Here is a 19,747-nt window from a genome sequence, read left to right on the forward strand (position 1 = left end):
CTCCTAAAGCATTGAATAAGAATAGTCACAGGGGAAAAAAAAACTTCTACGGATGAATAACTTTAAAGAACATACCAAAAATTGATATCTTCAAATATGATTATTGTTTGTAGCTCTGCTGAGTAATAGTGGTCTATCTACTTGAACTATTTATTTAGTAGCAGGTTAAGGTCATGATTATAAGGTAAACAAATTACGTTATTGAAAAAAATCATAAGAAAAGGAGGAGGTGGTATGGTGGAAAGTATTACTAAAATAGTGTATCTGAAATACATGAAATCTGTTCCCTATAACATACAGTACAATAAAAAAGAAAAAAATCATGAGTACCAAAAAGCTTAGAAAAATATGTAAGAAGAAAATGGATGAACTGGCATTCAAAAATTGCACAGGAATATATAAAAATTAATCGATAATTTATTGTAACTACAAAGTTGTTTAAAGAAAATGTGAGAGAATTGCTTTAACCTTTAATTAGATGAGATTTCTCAGACACAACACCAAAAGCACAAACCATGAAAAAAGAATTGGTAAGAAGGACCATTCCAAATTAAAAGATGCCGCAAACAAAATGAAACATAAGTTACAAACTGGGAAAACACATATGTAAATCATCTATCTTATAAAGGCCTTCTAACCAGAATACAGACTTCTTATAACTGAACAAGAAGACAAATAAGTAAAAACAAAGAATAGGAATATACAATTTTCCAATAAGTGTATGAAATATGTTCAGGTTAATTATTTATTAGGAAACCACAAGTTTAAAATCACATCGATTTAACACTTCAAACACCAGAATAGCTATCAACAAATAAATACTGGCCGGGTCTGGCTTGACAGCCTAGTGGCTAAATCCTCACTTTGCATCCACTGGGATTCCATATGGGCACTAGCTCGTGTCCCAGCTTCTTCATTTCCTCAACCAGTACCCTGTTTGTGCCTGGGAAAGCAGTAGAGGACAGCCCAAAGCCTTGGGGTCCTGCTCCTGAGTGGGAGACCCGGAAGAGCTCCTGGCTTCTATTCTGGGATCGGATCAGCTCCAGCTGTTGTGGCCAGTTGGGTAGTGAGCCATCAGATGGAAGATCTTTCTCTCTTCTCTATAAATCTGACTTCCCAATAAAAATAATTAAACCTTAAAAAATAAAATAAAATATACTGATGATGTACAGAAACTACAGCCTTAATACACTGATCACGAGAACATAAAATGATGCGACCATTTTAGTAAACGTTATGGTAATTTTTTCAAAAGGGAAATATAAATTTGCCACAAGAAATGCCAACTCTATTTTTAAGAATTTACCCAAAGAAAATACATAGAAAAGTCCACATGAAGTTCTACATGTGAATGTTTATAGCAATGTTATTTATAGTAAATTCAAAATGAAAATAATATAGAATGAATGGATTTATTAAGTACGTTGTGTCCAACAATATAATGTAATTCTATTAATCATTAAAAAAGAGAATACTGATTCATGCTGAGCAAGGATGAATCACGCAGGATACAGAGAGGTGACCAAGCCCATCATCATCACAAATGCTGTATGATTTCCTTGCTAACTGTAAAACAGAAAGCAGATTAGTGGTTTCCTTACGGAAGACTGCAAATGGCCCAGGGAATTGTTCTCAGGTAACAAAAATGTTCTAATATTGGATGCTAGTAATATTTTTACAGCTTCATAAATGTACCAGAAGTTCCTGAAATTCACATTTACACTGGATGAACTTGGGACTGGCATTGTAGTGCAGTGGGTTAAGGCAATGATTGCAATACCAGCCTATCATATGAGCACGGGTTTGAATCCCGGCCAGTGTGTTTCCATTCCAACTCCCTGCTAATATATATTGGAAAGAAACAGAAGTCCCAAGTGCTGGGGTCCTGCCACACACATTTGAAGTTCATAAATGTATTTTCAAAACCAATTAATTTATTTGAAATGCAGAGTTAGAGAGGGAGACACAGAGACAAAGAGAACTTTTGTCGACTGATTTCATTCCTCAACAGGCTGTGCCAGTGCGACTGGTTGAGGCTTAGGCAGGATCCAGGAGCTTTCTTCTGGTCTACTGTGTCGCTGACCAGAGGCCAAGCAATTGGGCCGTCTTCTGCTGCTTTCCCTAAGTTGCCAGCAGGAAGCTGGACAGGAAGTAGGGCAGCTCAGATAGCAACCAGCATCAGTTCTGGAGATGCCATCTCAGGTCACGGCTCAACTGGTTGAACCAGGAAGCTGCACCCTCCAAAAGCATCTTCCAAAAGTGCCAACTGACTTGTTTGCAATCAATTCGGGTTATCTGATTCCAGTGAATCACATAATTTTCTTGCAGTGAATCCTAAAATTAGGCCCTGGGGTTTTTCCAGCTTTGTCCTTTTTACAAAACAGTTTGGATATTCTGGCTCCTTTACCTTTTCACATGAATTTTAGAATCAAGTTGTTGCTACAAAAACAAACAAAACCCATAGAATTTTTTAATTAGGATGATGTTCAATTTACAATAAAAATATAGAACTCTGCCTTAATATTGAATCACGGCTCCATTTCTTTAGATGTTCTTTGAATTTCTCTCCTGAGTGTTTTACTGATTTCCATATATACAAAATACATACACTTTATTAGATTTAAAAGTGCTTCCTCTTTTTTGTTGCTACTAAATGCTACTTTCGAAATATCAAATTCTATTCTTCACTGGTTGGTACTTAAGGAACATAATTTCGAATATTAGCAATGCATGCTATGACTTTTCACACTTCACATTAGATGCAGAAGTTTTGTCACATGGTCTTTTAAGTTTTCTATATGGATGGCTAAATAGTCAACCAACAGGAATGATTTCATTTCTCCTTCCTTTGGATCTGGATGTTTCCTGTTCCTCTGTGTTGTCTAACTGCACTGGGTTGACCTTCTGGCATGAGGCTGAAGAGCGCTGAGAGTTCATCTTTGCACTAATCTAGACATGAGGGGAAAGCAGTCCTTCTTTCATCTGTAAGTATGATATTAGCTGTGAGCTGCTTGTAGATGTTCTTGAAAAAAAATTATTTATTTAGTTGAAAGCAAGAGTTACAGAGACAGAGAGAGAGCAAAATAGAGAGACAAACATCTTCAATCTGCTGGTTCACTCCCTAATGGCCACAACAGGGAGAGCTGTGCCAGGCTAAAGTCTGGAGCCTGGAACTCCATCTGTGTCTCCCCTGTGGCTTGCAGGAGCCCAAGTAGTTGAGCTGTCTTCCACTGCTCTCCCAGGTGTATTAGCGGGGAACTGAACTGCAAGTGTAACCATACAAACACAATCCAGTGCTCACACAGGATGTCATTATTGTAGGCTAGGTGAAATCCACCACAATACAACTGATACAATACGGCTGTATTTCATGGTTGAATGGGGCAGAGGGTCCAGGCAGAGTCTATTACCTTTTCACCAGTGTCTGCTATGCTTCTCCCTGTTCTTCATTATGAGAGACACTTTCTTGGACCTTTGCAAAGAGCTCATGAAGAACAGAAAGCAGGCAGAGACTTTCCCAACAGTTGTGGATCCCAGTGGATTAATCTTCTGGTTATCAGTACTTGGGCTGTCCCAGCACAGCAACCTCCTCTGATTTCTCTCTGAATGTATTCCATTGTGTTTGATCCAGGTAAATCAGTCCTGGCAGGTGTCTCTCTCGGTAGTGTCTATTGTTCATCTCAGACTATGGTTTCCTTGCTCTGTAACTCCAACACTCAGTATGTCCAACAGGGATCGTAAGCTGTGTATCAGTAGTTTTTCTTTGTAGTACAATTGGGAGTGATGCCCTTTCCAGCCTGCTATTTCCCTTAGCTGAAATCAGAAGTAAACCCAAATATTTATATATATAAATATTATTTATGCATGTTTAACGCTCTGTTATTACGGTTTTCAAAGCTTACTATCTTAACTTTTCCCGTAAGCTCTCTCATTTATCAACTGTAGAGTTATAACTGATTATTCCCTGTGCTACAGGCCAGAAGCTAATACCTTTGTATTGCTGAAGTTAAGCAGCTCACCAATGACAAGCCACACCAAATACCCTACAAAGCAAACTCACCCAACTTCTATCCATCAAAACAAGTATACTTAGGTCAGGGAAAAATACGCATGATTACTTTGCTTTGCAGTTAGGTTTAAATAAATATTGTAGTTTAACAACTTGAAATAAAAAAACAATTAACTCTGTGGTACTATACAGAATACAAACATAAGTAAATCCAAGACTTTAATCTCTTCAACTGAGGTTTATTACAAACAATAACAGTATCCTCAAAACTTTCATGAACATGAAATTAAAAGGTAAGTTTGGGGTATAACCTTGGCATTAATGAATGTATCGCTTTATCATAACATCTATTTTCCATCAAGGGTTTGAATATCTTTTATATTTCAGACATCAAAAAACATACTTAATAGCATGAAGCATGCTAATCAATGGTTGATAGTTACATGTGTCCAAGAACAGCACATTGTTAAAACTGATTTATTTATTTGTCAGATCAGTAGAAGGAAAAAGAGGGGAGATACTGGGGGGTGGGGCTATAGAGGTGGAGACCATCTGCTGGTTCACTCACCAAACGGCCCTAACAACCAGGTCTGGACCAGGCTGAAGCCAGGAGCCAAGAATCTTACTCAGGTCTTTCATATGGGCGGCAGGGACACAAGCACTCGTGCCATCTTCTGCTGCCTTACCAGGTACATTAGCAGGAAGCTGAGTTGGAAGCAGAGTGGCCAACACCAGCACTGGCACTCTGACATGGGACACCGGCATGACAAGCAACATATTCACTGCCTCCCAACCCTGGTAAGCAGAGCTTAAAGGCCTGAGTTATAATACTCACTTTTCACTGGTAACAAATACATGAATTAAAAATAGCCTTGGATGAAAATTAGGTTTTCTTTGCAAAACTGACACTTTGCAAGCTTATAGAAAACAGCTAATAGGAACAGGAAGAAAATAAAGTTTCTGAAGAAGATATCAGGTAATAAAACAGGAGTGTAGTATGTAAAAGCAGCCTTCACAGAATGTGGTTTAATATTTGCACTTTTAGTACTCAAGTTATTCCCAATTAAATAAGGTATTAAGATCTATCCCAATAAAAGAATATGTTATTAGAGAACCACCCGAACAACTGACAAAAATAATCTAACTTGCATGTTCTCTAGATGTTAGAGAAACTACCTCAGATGGCAAGATTTCAAAAGTGAAAATGATAAGGAAGATGTCAAAGGAGGACTGAGTTTACTCATCTAACGTTCGCACTTTCAAACTCATCTTCCTTAATGCATCAACTTGACCTTTGTCTACAACCGATGAGGACACCATGGCTTTCTAACGGCCATCCCTGTAGCAGCTGATGCTTGGATGACTAGTGATGCTCACCCCTTCCCATTTCTAGACAATCTTCCTGGAGATGGATTATTTCTCTCTAGTTGTATTAGTTTCACTAATTATATTATAGCCCTATCCTTGAGCTGCTCTCTCATCTATTCTGTGTCTTTAACATGATTATATCTATTATGCTAAGTCATTTATAACTTGACTCGCCAAATTTCTTTTCAGGCTTTGCTACAAAAGCCCACTACTCTCATTTTAACATGCACTCTAAAAGGACAAAAACATGACGTATCACATGGACATGAAATTATGAAGGTTTCAACAACAAAGATTTACCAACTGCAAATGGTGCTCATAGAACTATCAAAATTAACTCCAACACAACAATTTGCCACAGAAATATATACTAGGATGTGTATGGTTCAATCCTTTGATGAAAAAAAATCCCACTTATTTAGAGCTATAAAAAGCTCAAAGAACTGGAAACAGAAATGCAGTCTAGGATAGATTATTCACACTAACATAGAAGTCTTGGCAGAACTGTGGTTGATCCACACAACAGTTGGATTATGAACCACAGTATGCAAATCAAGTAACTATTTATGATAATTATTAAAATGTTAACTTGCAAATAAAGCACAGGGAGGAACAATCTACAGTGAGCTAAATCAAGCATAGTACAGGACAAGGCAATATAATTAAAAGTGTGTATAGTTTGCTGTGTCTGTTACTCTCCAGGAGGTTAATACCAATGCAGCATTAGAAGCAAAATATAACATCATCTTAAGATAATCAATCATCTTGTCTTCCCAGACACCACACATTCACACATAACATTGGTTGGGAGTTTCCTTTTCTACACTTCCAACATGTTTGGTTCTTACATTCTTATGTATTCACCATGGGTTTGTGTCAAATCCAAGACTTACAGGAACATTTTTTTTTTTTGTCACAGCTATTCCCATAGTTACCGAATGCGTTGAGTTATGGTACACAATGCTTTAAGCTTCTTATATTACTTTTCATTTACAAAGCTACTCCTCCATTCATTGGCTTCAAAACCTTAACCATAGACCTGTCACTTCTCAGAATGTTTTTGGCTTTCATTTTCTCCCTCAACAGTTCTAAGCATAATGTTCATAAAAACAGTCATGTTTATGAAGACAAAGCACAGGGACTCAGATCACAGGGTAGCAGGTGTGTTACTCGGCCTGATAATGGCCCCAAATGAACCCCTTTCCGCCAAAGAATGCAAGTCTTTAAAGAACCTGTGTCCTGATCGGTATGAGTCTAATATCAAAACCGCAATGCCCTATTAGGAAATTTGGCTTTCATTACGTCTAGCACCTCATTTTATAGCTTCCCTTTAATAGTCCCTCCATAAGGATTAACTCTTGCTTTTACATTTGCTAATTCTATTTTGTACTGCTTCTAAGAGAAGTTAAATTTCTACTATTATACTGCAAGTTCTTTTAATTTTCATTTACCTTGTTCCAAGATTCTTTCTCCTTAACCTTTTATAACATTCTCACACTTTGTTTGAAAAGAATGCCTTCATATTGAAAATAAAAGGTACATTTTAATAAAACCCGCTTTTCTTTTTTAACTTTTTAATTTTTTATTGCAAAGTCAGATACACAGAGAGGAGGACAGACAGAGAGGAAGATCTTCTGTCCGATGATTCACCCCCCAAGTGACTGCAATGGCCGGTACAGCGCCAATCCGAAGCCGGGAACCAGAAACCTCTTCTGGGTCTCCTACGTGAGTGCAGGGTCTCAAGGCTTTGGGCCGTCCTCTACTGCTTTCCCAGGCCACAAGCAGGGAGTGGGATGGGAAGTGGGGCTGCTGCAATTAGAACTGGCTCCCATATGGGATCCCGGCACATGCAAGGGGAGGGCTTTAACTGCTAGGACATCATGCCAGAACCCAAACCTGCTTTTCTTATATTTAAATCTCTTCCAAAAACATGTCTTCCCTCCCTTGCAGAAGAAAAAATTTCTGATTACTGTCTTTTGCTTTTTTACCATTTGGTCATTCATGGAGTACACAGCTCTCTCTTTAAAAAAAATTTTTTTTCTCATTAATTGAGGGAGAAGAGGGAATAGAATCACTTTCCTGTCTTCATTCAGCATCCACATATTTGCATTTAAGTCATTCACATCACAAGAAACTGGATCAAGCTTCTCAGACTGGTTATCACTTGTTCAGTGTGGCTGTCAAGGGAAGAGGAAGGCTCACCTGGGATCAGTTTTGTGCTTATTTATATAGAAGAACATACCCTGGATAAACCAAACCGTATCTTCCTGATACAACGAAGCCTAGAAGAATGCAATGCCAGACACAGATTCATCCCATGGCTTTATGTATGTTCCTAGCATTAAATTTTTCTATATCAAGCTGAAACATGTCGTGATGTATCTTTAACCTATGCCATAATACATTTTTAGGTGTATTACTGGGAGTGTTGTTATGGTCAGGAAACATTCTGATCATCAGAAATCAACTCAGGGAAGAGAAAATTCTTCTCTTCTCAAAAGCTTTGTGTATCATAAACGTGCAATGGGGTTAAAAAGAAGAAAAGCAGATGCACTCAACTATTTCATTTTGTTCTACTACTATTCTGACTCTCGACTCCAAACACCAGAAATTCTCCCTGCTACATGCCAGATTACTGATAAACATTTTAAGTACCAACAATGCTTACTTTTGTTTATCTATTTCTTTTCAAGTGAAATAATACTGAGAGAAGTCAGTTCAGCAGAGCGATTTCTAGAGGACCATATTTTTGGCCAATTTCATCCACCAGGCTTTTACGAGGTGACATCACTTCATTTTAGGTAACTGAGCCTCCACTTGCCAATGACAGGGATAACTGGAACTTTGTCATTCTTTCCAGTTCAAGCAGACTCATCCTTCTTTGGCACAATGTAATTTGGAAGATACCAATTTAGTATTTACAAAAATTAACTGTTCTATTCTGTCTATAAGCAACTCTGTAACATATTCAGGGAAGAACATCTCAATAAGAATATAGGTCAGGACTTAAGCAAGACTAGGGTATTGCTGTCAGTCGGTTACCCCAAGTTGTCGACCTTGGACAAAAATTTCATGAACTGACAGTTGAATTACCTAGTATTCCTTATTCTGAAAATCTGAGTCTACATTCCTTAACTCAACCTTATCGTGTAATTCTTTCTTATGTACTAAGTAGCACCCCATCCTTGACTTTGTCCAATTCAGACTATACTATAATGAACACAGAGGCCAAAGAAAAATGAGAGAAATATGCATCTTGAATAAACATCAATAAATAAAGTGCCTGATTTCTTCTGTTAACCTGAAATGACTTGAGTCTGGGAGAGGGGATTACTACGACCCCAAGTTAAATGGTATTTGCAAGGCTAGCAGAGTAAATGATATACCTGTGAAATCTTACTACGATTTGAGCATAACACTGATTAGGTTCCATCAGTTTGCATATACTGACTTAGAACAATCAGGATAAGCATATGAGTTTTCAGACTGAAAATGAAGTATTACAAAGATACATGGTATTTCCAGACTGTTGAGCAGGTGTAAGAGATAGAGGCCTAGACATTGCATTGGTAAAAGTGAAACATTGGGGCTGGTGTTGCAGCATCATGGGCAAAGCCTTTGCCTGTACTGTTAACATCCCTTATTAGTACCAGTTCACAGCATGGCTGCTCTACCACTAATCCAACTCCCTGCTACCATCCTTGGAAAAGCAGTAGGAGACGGTCCAAGCATTTGGGACCCTGATCCCCATGCAAGGTATCTTCTGATTCCTGGCTCTGGCCTGGCATAGCCCTGGCCATTGCTGTCACTTAAGAAATGCATCAGTAGATGCAAAATCTGTCTCTCTAACTCCATGATTTAGACTTTTGAATGACTAAACAATCTTAGGGGGCAATGCTGTGGCATACCAGGTTAAGCTGCTGCCTACAGTGCCAGCATCCCAAGTGGGCACTAGTTCAAGTCCTGCCTGCCTCACTTCCTATTTAGCTCCCTGCTAATGTGCCTGGAAAAGCAGCAGATGGCCCAAGTGGCTGGGTCCCTGCACTGACATGGAATACCTAGAAGAAGTTACTGACTCCTGGCTTCAGTCGGTCCCAACCCTGGTCATTGTAGCCACCTGTGGAGTGAACCTTCTCTCTCTGTAACTCTACCAAATAAATAGATATTAAAGAAATATATTTTTTAAAAAAGGAAACGAAAATATATTATTTAGAAAGCCTTATTAAAATATCACATCATCTTTTGTTTCCAATAGAAATTTTTACAGATGGAAAAAGAGAGATTTCCTGGATATTTTTACCCTGCTTCAAACTCTACATGCACAGCTCCTCATTCACATGTTCTGCCATTTACATTATGTGAGGGGCCATCCAGCCTGTAGACAATTCAATTAATCTTACAAGTGACATGCACAAGGAAAAAAAAAACAGATGTGGCATTAAGATTTACAAAGTTATTGAAACTTTTTAACAAGTAAAACGCATCTTTACTTAGCTACACCAGAATGAGGAATAAAGGGGTTTACATATGTTCCAATTCTAAACCTATCAATCAAACCCATGTTATTCCTTTGGGAGCTTATTTACATGCATATTTATCAGCCTCACATGCTAATTCCCTGCTGTTTTATGCCTGCGAGGCATGTTTATGAGTCATAATTGTTGATCTCATTTGATGTATTTCACTGAAGGAAGACATTATTCAGTTATGTGGCCTAATGTCAATGAGTTACGATGACCTGATCTTCCAAACGCAACATGCTCTTTAATTTTCATTAGAATACATAACTTTCTGTACAGGAAATGAAATACACCAAAAGAACAAATGTTTTATGTAAAGAATTTAGTTAATCATCTCATTTTTGAACCATCCCAACCCTTTCTATGCTGTCTGAAATGAAGCTGTGAAATGAGCTGTGACTCCGCCAGTCACTCGTTCCCCACACTTCTCTCTGAACCTGAACTGCAGTCTAACTCTGCAGAGCTTCTTCCACTTCCTACCAGCAGGTATCCACTGATTCACTCTACTGTATATTCCTTTTCTATTATTTTCTGTCACTTTAAAAATCTTTTCATATTCTATCTATCTATCCATCATCTACCTACATACCTAAAGTACAGTGCAACATATTAAGAAGAGGAAAAACAAAGACAGGGAAAAAAAAATCCAAAAACAAACAAAACGTTTCCATCCATTTTTTCAGTCTCCAAATGCCTGCAATAGCTGGGGTTGAGTCAGATGGAAGCCAGAAGCTACAAACTCAATGCAGGTCTTTTGGTGATGGTTAGGAACAAGTACGTGGCCATTCTCTGCTATGTCCCAGTTGCACTGGCAGGAAGTCAGAAGGCAAATAGGGACAGGACTCAATCCCAGTCATTCGAACGCTGGATGTAAGCAACCCAGGTGGAGGCACAAGTCTGTACCACAGCACCTGCCCCTTTTAAACATATTTTTGAAAAATTATGTGAGTGACTGCAGAGAGGAAGAGTCAGAGACAAACATATCCCATCCACTGGCTGGCTGTCCAAATCCTGCAATGGCCAGGCAAAAGCTGGGAGTCGGGAATTCAACCCAGGTCACCCACATGGATAGAAGACCCAAGCTGCCTGAGCCGTCACCGTTGCCTTCCGGGGTCACTAGCAGCAAGCTGCAATGGAGAGCGCACTTACACTCAGCATCCTTCCCAGTAGGCCAACCAGTTGCTCCATAGACACTTACTTCAGGGTGTTCAAACAGCGATTCTCACCAACCCACTCACAATGCTACTTTAGGGAAGAAGCCTCCCTAAAACAGCTAAATTGGCTAATGGTACCATTTCAGAACTCACCTAATCTAATAGAAAATATTAAGCTCTATTTCCTTCACATGATCAATTAAAAAAAAATAAAAATACTATATCCAAAATTTAGCAGAATACAACTAAGCATTTTTATTAAAACAGCATGTTCTGAGACTTGCTAAGAGCAGTTATGGAGAAACAGAAATGAAGTGAGTTGCTGCATACTTCTATTTCTACAGATGAACCAAATTCGGTATTGTAATTAACTTTACATTGAAGTGACAGTTTGTGTACTGCAACACAACCTTTCGTCAGGAAAATGACCTATGCCTCCGTCTGCCCACAAGAGTTTCGAGATACAGACTGTGTCGTGCTGCTGGGATTCACGTGCCATTGCTCTAGCAAACTGGCAAGCGTCACAGGCACCATCACTCCAGAATGGTAGGGATGCGAATGGAAAGACAGGCTTCCAGCAAGAGCTAACTCGGAGAGTTCAACAGGTGCCATCATTTCAGGAGGGCAGAAGTGGAGCACCACCTTCCTGCATAGTGACAGTGCTCCTTGAGTGCCAGGTAGAGGGCAATGCAGCTCAGAAAACTAACACGCAGCGGGCACACTGGATACTCAGATAATAGGGTACAGTAGCAATTCTCTTCTCCCTTGACATATACTTAAGGAATAGAGAATACAATGAATATTGCTTTAAAATATGTTTAAATTATTTCACAGCAAGATAAAAATCCAAGAGTAATGAAGTAGTACATGTATCAATATTTTTTGCTCAAAAAAAAAAAATGATTAGGCAAAGGACTAAGAAATCTATTCTAAAAGAAAATTTAAGCTATTTTTAAAAATTGTGGAAGTAAACTACCCACTTTTTAAATTTCATAGCAATTGCAGAAGATCTAGTGAGAAATGATCATTAATAGTACTATAGAAACAGCATCTTTAAAAAAAAAAAAACAGAATGTTATCCAGTACATATATTTACAATGTCATGGAATTTTAAATGTATTTTGGTACATGTTAATAAAACTTAACTGACTTCCTTTCTACTGCAGTGATAAAATCAACAAAACCACACATTTGCTGCTGTAGGAGGTGAGAAGTAAGTAAGCTACCTTTTAAGTATTAAAATAGTAAATTACACTAACAGGACACACTAAATAAATGATGGTGCAACTTCTGGGACATTATGAGTCTTTCAACATTCTCAATCAGGGTATGTAGTTTTAAGAATATGAAAACTCGATGACGATCTAGTGAGTTATTTAGCTTCTTGGAGGTTTTAAGGAAGGAGATTGTTGCCCAACAGGGGAGGAAGCCTTTTCTGGCTTACCCCTTCTGGGTGCGTCCTTCCTGCCACCCCACAGCTCTGACATCACCCCTGAGCCACATTCCCCGCTTGGGCCATGCTTTCTCCTTTCGCAGGCACTATTCGCCATGGAACATGATACATGTGACATATCAAACTGGCTTGTTATCAGTCCTTTTTCAGAATCGCAAGCGTCTTCAGAACAGAAGAGACTGTCGTTTTGTTCACACCTGTATTTCCTGCATCTGTTACAAACTGTGGCATAGCGTTGGCACTCAATAAATAGTACTAAAGAAATAATACATTTTTTCACACTCACAATCAACCAGAACACACAGAATCAGATGTGTGATGGTCTTAAATTCTAAGATTTGTGTACGATTCTAGTATTCTACAAATTTGAAGATTTTGCAGACCACCCTAATCTACCTCCCCAATCATTACAGCTGCTCAATCCCTGAGCTATAATGAAAGAGAAATATATCACAAGCTGCAGATCATATTTACTGAAAGATACAATTCTGACCAAAATTTGATTAAAATGCATAGAATTGAAGCAGACTTTGGCTGGTATTCTCAAGTGCTAATATCTGGAGAGTACATTTGAATAGTCAGAGATTAATTAGAACATTGATTGTTTACCTTATACAGTGTTACCCTAGCACACTATTAAAATGTGTGATACTGATGGAAGATTAAAATAACTTAGCACATTAATGTAAACACATGAATTCTTGCACAAATTTATAAATCCCTGAATATTGCAGCATTCATTCCTTATGTATTTAACTACATTTATAGAGCCCAAAATAAACCTGAATTATGTAGCCTATAAAATACAAAGGTCTGGTATAACAATTGGTGAAAAGAGATTTTTGAACACTTACTTTACTCATACTAAAGAAAAATGTGGAGAGGGTCTTTGTAAACCAACATAGCTTCTTCTTTTCCATTATGTTTATCTGGGCTCAATAAATCAAACCTAACAACAATTTTGCAAAAACAAGACAGAAATCTCTATTAATGAAGAAATATTTGGTTTTTCCTTTAAAACTTAGGCCAGAAATTTAGTTTGTGTTTAACATAAATGTAGGCCCTTTAGTGTTATTGCTCTACTCATTTCTACAATTGCACTTCATCTAGTTAAAAGATGGCAGCTCTAACTCCAGACAACTTGATATGCAGGAAAGAGAAAGCCAGAGAAAGGTCCCTGGAAGATACACACACCACGTCCCTTTACATCCTGGTGACCAAAACGTAGTCACTAGGAGGGAGACTGAGCCGTAACAGCCTTATTCCAATAGTCACATACTGAGCTCAAGAAATTAAAGAAGAAACATGATGGGTTACAGGAGTGACAGCATCTGTGAAAAAGTAACAAAGACAGACCTTATTGGTTTCATCTTTTCTATCTGACAACTAATCCATCCCTCATGAACAACCACTCCCTCCATGAGAGCCAAGGTGAGCCTGCCCCACATGCAGGCTGCTCCCCTCTGCCTGACACACATTGTCAGGCCCCTGTCGAGTGAAGGCCACTGCGAGGGTTCAGCTTGCACGGGAAAGGCCCTCGCCCGCTTGCCTGTGCTCATGGGTGTGACTTTGAGCATGTTAAATTGCTACCTGATGCTGCCAAAGAGAAAGCACAAGAGACCGAGTTCATCGCCCACCCCTATAAATAATTAGATTAAAGGAGACCATGTTACTTTCTTGTTTCTAAATGCTTCAATAATTGTCCAGTGTCCTTGGATTCCAACGGAAGCTTCTCTGATTTACAAAGCCCGAATTACAAAGTTTTACTGTCCCATGCCAATATCTTCGACCATACTACCAACTGTCCACTTTGGTTCACTTTCATACTCCATTCTCATTGGTGTTCTTCCTGGTTCTCAAACATGATAAGATTTTACATATGTAATTTTGACACCATCTATATGTTGTATAGAATAGTTGGTATAATTCATTACCTCATCACAATAATTCATTAGAATCATGCCTACATGTATTACAATCATTACAAGAGCTATAAATGCTCTCCTACAAGCTTCCCGATGCAGATATACAAGTGTTTCTATGTTCTCCATAGGAATATTACATCCTAGTGAGCATAGCATCATATTTATTTTTCTGGTAATGCTGAACTAACTACAGTGCTTGTAATGATTTTACTTCTATATAAAGCACAGGACATCCCCCCACGTCGTTATACAGTGCTGTATATAAAGTGCTCTGCATAGTGCAATACACAGTGCTGCAGTTCATTTTTGTCAACCTTGAAGGTATGGTATGTCCAGCATTTTTTTTGACATTTTCATATATTTGTGATTACTACACAGTTCCTTTACTACAAAAACAAAACAAAACAAAATACTCCTCTTTTTCCACCACTGACAGATTGCGCCTATTGTGACATATTTAGGTTTCCATGTATGTGTTGTCAATGGAGTTTTTCTGTCCTTTTCATTGGTCTATGAACTACAATTCTCAATCATGAACTGCTATCACATTACTTGTTAATATAATGATGATTGTTTTGAAGAAGTGATTTGATGATTAAACATTTCTTTTTTTGTTCCATAAGCATTTTAATTAATATGCAAAGTTGCAAAAACAAAACTCAAATAAAAAACCCCAACATTTTTGTTACCAAAAACTACACTGAATTTACAGCTCAATTTGTGACCATCTAATAGCTCTGTGACAATAAGGCACTTTGTTCCTGAACATAGATGTTCTCTGCTTTTATTCAAGCCTTGCTGAGTGACTTCTAATAGTTTCATAACATTCTGCACAAAACATAGTTTATTAAATTCAGGAAAGGATTACTCACATTTTTATGCTATTAAAAATGTTACATGTTTGTTGCTTTAGCATTTTTAGTGCAAGATGTTTTTACAGCAACAGTTCATACCAAAAAATACAGGTAGACTATATTATTAATTCTAATAATTTTTTATCTGTATTGTTCTCATTTAAAACAGAACTTAAAATTTAAAATTTAAACCAGGGATGATTTTGCTTAGTTGTTTTAGATGCCTTTTGCATATTAAAGAAGATCTCTTTTTTCCATATTTGGTTTTTCCCCTCATCTTTTAATTTTCTCAGCCTGGAAGTGCCAACAGGTGACACAAATACTAAGCAGGCTTACGCCTGCTCTTTCAGGATAGAATGGCTGTAGACTGAACTCTTTTCATTTACATTTATTTTGACTAATTTTATCCTAAAGCTGCCTGAAGTTTTTGCATTGTTTCATCTAGTCTAGATTAAGGGAACAACTACTCTATGCTAGTGTTAATAGTTGAGTGAAAGTAACAGATGATTCACAGACCTAATCTTGCACTCCTGAGATGGGCACAATACAATCATATGTATTATTTTTTAAACTTCCTAGTCTGCTTCAATAAACTTTCATTTGTACACATATTGATGAGCAAGAATAGTTTGGTCCTTCTCATAACACCACTAACTAAAACTGCAATGAATTGTTTTGAAGATTTCTTTATTTAGAGAGAAGTAGAAGGTGACACAGAGACATCTTGCATGTGTTGCTTCACTCCCCAAGTGGCCGCCACAGCCAGTGCTGGGCCAGGCTACTGTCAGGACACAGAGTGCAACCGCCCTACACACACTGGACTAGCCCTGCTGCTTCCCAGTGCATTAGCAGAGTCGGATAGGAATGAACAGCTGTGTCTTCAACAAGCACCTAAACGGAACGCTGGCATTGCAGACAGAGGCTTAAGCTTGGAACCTAGGATTTTTTACTAGAGTAAAATTTCCTCTTTGTTAGAAATCATCTGTTCCCAAACTGGGTCTTCTGTTTTCTCTACAGGGTTACAATTGCTTTTTCCACAATCATTTTCTTAAAGATCTATTTATTTTTTATTGGAAAGACAGATTTACAGAGAGAAGGAGAGACAGAGAGAAAGATCTTCCGTTTGATGGTTCACTCCCTAAGTGGCCACAATGGCTGGGGCAGAGCCGATCTAAAGCCAGGAGTCAGGAGCTTCCTCTGGGCCCCCCATGCAAGTGCCACCCTCCCCTGCTTTCCTAGGCCACAAACAGGGAGCTGGCTTGGGGAAGTGGAGCAGTCAGGACACAAATGGCACCCATAAGGGATGAGAGCTCATGCAAGGCAAAGACTTCAGTCACTATGCTATCAATCAGGCCCCCTTTTCCATGATCTTAGTGGTCATAGGATCCTTCCTTTACATTTTATTATTTGTTATCCAACTGTATCTGTGTATCTTTTATAAAATTTTTATCAAAATTTCATGAAATAGTTACAATATACAATATCTAATAGCATTTTATACTTTTTCTGTAAAATATATTCATAAGTATGTTTTGTTACCTACGTTGCTATTTTTTGTTACTTCTCCTCTACTTTTTATTTCCACTACATTTCTAAGTATTTTTTATCTTCTTAACACTATCATAAACAGAAATTTTTGCTTGTAATTATTACATAGGTGCTTCTGGTGGTATATAGAAATTGCTACCTCTTCACTCTGACTTTGTGACTTCCCATGGCTAGTGAAATGTGACAAGGCATCAGAGTTAAGCTGTGGCCTCATGGAAACCTCTCTCTTTTCAGGATGTGGACATTGCTATGTAATGAAAAACTGGCCAGTGTGCTGAAGGATGAGGCTCGTGGTTCGGTTGCTCTAACAGGTTCATTCAACGTATGCCAATCTGCATGCACAAAAGGAAAAGTCATCTTACACAGCCATTCCCCGACAGACTCTGCCCAGAGTGAGACAACTGCTCAATGGAACTCCTCTATCACGAGCCAGAGCAACTGCTTCTTAGATTGCCAAGTTTCAACATGGTCTACTACGGAACAAAAGCTATCTGATACACAACATATAATATGAAACAGTACTGCCTGACACATTCCAAACCTCTCTGTGGCAAGCATAGGTCATTTTAATGACTCAACTTACATATATGAGTATGTCATTTAAATTATTCTTAAAACTATAAATGTAAAATATATCGAGGTATAACTCAAGAACATTAATGCTTTTACTAGGAAGTATTTTATAAATAGGTAATGAATCAAAAACAATTAGAAAACAAAATCTTCAAGAATATGTCGCAAATTATGCCTTAAATGTTTTTGAAAAAGGATAGGATACATATTAAATTTAGAAAAATTAAAATTTCTCACAAAGAAAACATTTATTTCAGAGAATAAAACAACTTCCACTCTTCATAAGAACAGATCTTTCTAGAAAGGGGGACTGTGACCCTTCTGACAGTTTCACATTAAAATATTTTAACATTGTTTTTTGTAAATAATTCGTGTTTTTTTATGTAAATGGCCCTCAATACCTTGAAAACACATTTGCTTTAGAGCTGAAGGGGCTTACTCTCGAAGAACATCATCTGCGACCTGAAGACGAGTAATGTTACTTTGCTATTTCACCTCCGACATTGAAGACAGTGCTTATATGTTACTTGCAGTATATACATTCAGGGTACCTTTCTTTTTAAAAACATACACATATATTTACAAATTTAGTGATTAATAATAAGGTATTATATCTAAAAAGGTAAGCACAATAGTTATTAGCAGAGAAATCGGGGAAATTAAAACAACCCCACAACACTTTTGTGTATGCAATTTATCAAGAAATGGTGTAAAAGAAGAAAACAAATGTTGGCTCATTCTGTAGCGCCTTTGTCATCATTAATGTATTCAGGTTTTCACAGCTGAACTGCTGTCCTCGGAAAAGATTCTCATGAAAGGAAACTCACATTCAATGTTTAAACAAAGCTGTCAGGTTACCACAACCAAAATGCGTTTGGGTGTCCTGAAAAATCTTTTCTCATAATACAATAAAATAAAACTACATTGGTCTTTGTTTGCAAACAAAATAAAAGGAGCTTTCATTTAACAGTATATATTTATTTTTGGAGAATGTATGGAAGAAGAAACAATTTTGAAGTAAAAGACCTGTTATTTTTGTGTGGCTATTTTGCTACATTCCTAGTTGTGTTTCTCAAATTGATACAAATGATCTCCTTCTGCTTCTGTCTGTCTGCTTGCTTTGTCAGTACAACTAATTGTCAGGATTGTAGAGATCTTCTATATCTAAACAGAAGATGTGCAGTTTGTAACCTGCTTAATTCGCCTTATGTCCTACATGCCCTCAGTATGGTGCTCATTAAAGTCTCAGCTGTTTTGCTTCTATCAGTGGCAGCCTAAACATAGGCTTATTTTTCTTTGTTAAAAGGCCAGATTGTGCATAAATATACACCTAATGTGTGTGTGTGTGTACTTGTGTATATGTGTGTGGATGTGTCTGTGTTTTTAAATGGCAAGAAATTACCAGCTCTGCAATGCTTCCTGGCATTTCCATCAGCTCGCCTCACACAGGCATTGATTTATCTTAGCCCCTTGCCTAGATTTTAAGTAGAACAGCATTTCTCCATCTTTGGAGAGAAAGTTAATTTCACAGTAATCTCTAAAAGTAGAGAATAATCGCAAGTTGTTAGAGATTAAATCTATAGCATATCATTAAAAAACATTCTTAAATAAGTCTTTCCCTGCCTTCTTCCCATTAAAGCAGTTTCCAGTAGTTTCTAGATTCCCTGTCCTAATTGCTTCTATGTATTTGACCATAGGAGAGAATTTCAAAGAACCCTATTTGCATTTGCCATGGCAAGGATATTCGATGACTCGAATCAGTTACGTTGTAAGGAGACTTATTTCTTTTGGATGTGAGAGTTACTTCCATTTGCTGCTTCACTTTCCAGATGGCCACAACGGGCAAGGCTGGGCCAGGCCAGAGTCCCAAGCCGGAAGCTTCACCGCCACAGGTATGGCAGAGGCCCAAACACGCGGGCCATTCTGCAGGTTTTCCCAGGCCAGCAGCAGGGAGCTGATGGAAGTGGAGTAGCCAGGACATGAACGTCAGAGACGCTGAGTCACACATGGAGCTTTACCTACTACAGCAAACGCTAGCTCAGATCGGTTACTTGCTTTCTTGGTATGACAATAATCAAAACATTACATTTTATGATGAATTCACAACCTAAATCTCTGCTTTTCAGTATGTTTATAGGAAGATTTTACTATTGCGTTTTTAAATAATGTTAAAAAAAAGGTTTTATGGGTGTGAATTCAGTAATCAGAAAACTCATACATGAATTATATATGAGGTACTACAAAATGAAGATTTCAAAATAAGAAACGAGAATGTAAGATTACTTAGATACGGGCCCGGCGCGGTGGCGCAAGTGGTTAAAGGTCCTCGCCTTGCACGCCCGG

The 19,747-nt window shown here is 38.0% G+C and overlaps 1 protein-coding gene across 1 annotated transcript in view; it reads right to left on the reverse strand.

The window, feature by feature from the left end:
* TBC1D5 (TBC1 domain family member 5) overlaps positions 1-19,747 on the reverse strand; it is a 354,778-nt gene that overhangs the window by 197,313 nt on the left and 137,718 nt on the right. The gene's annotated exons all lie outside the window — the stretch shown is intronic.

Source organism: Ochotona curzoniae, unplaced genomic scaffold (genome assembly GCF_017591425.1).
Source record: "Ochotona curzoniae isolate NIBS_2020 unplaced genomic scaffold, NIBS_Ocur_1.0 contig_1302, whole genome shotgun sequence".
NCBI lineage: Eukaryota > Metazoa > Chordata > Mammalia > Lagomorpha > Ochotonidae > Ochotona > Ochotona curzoniae.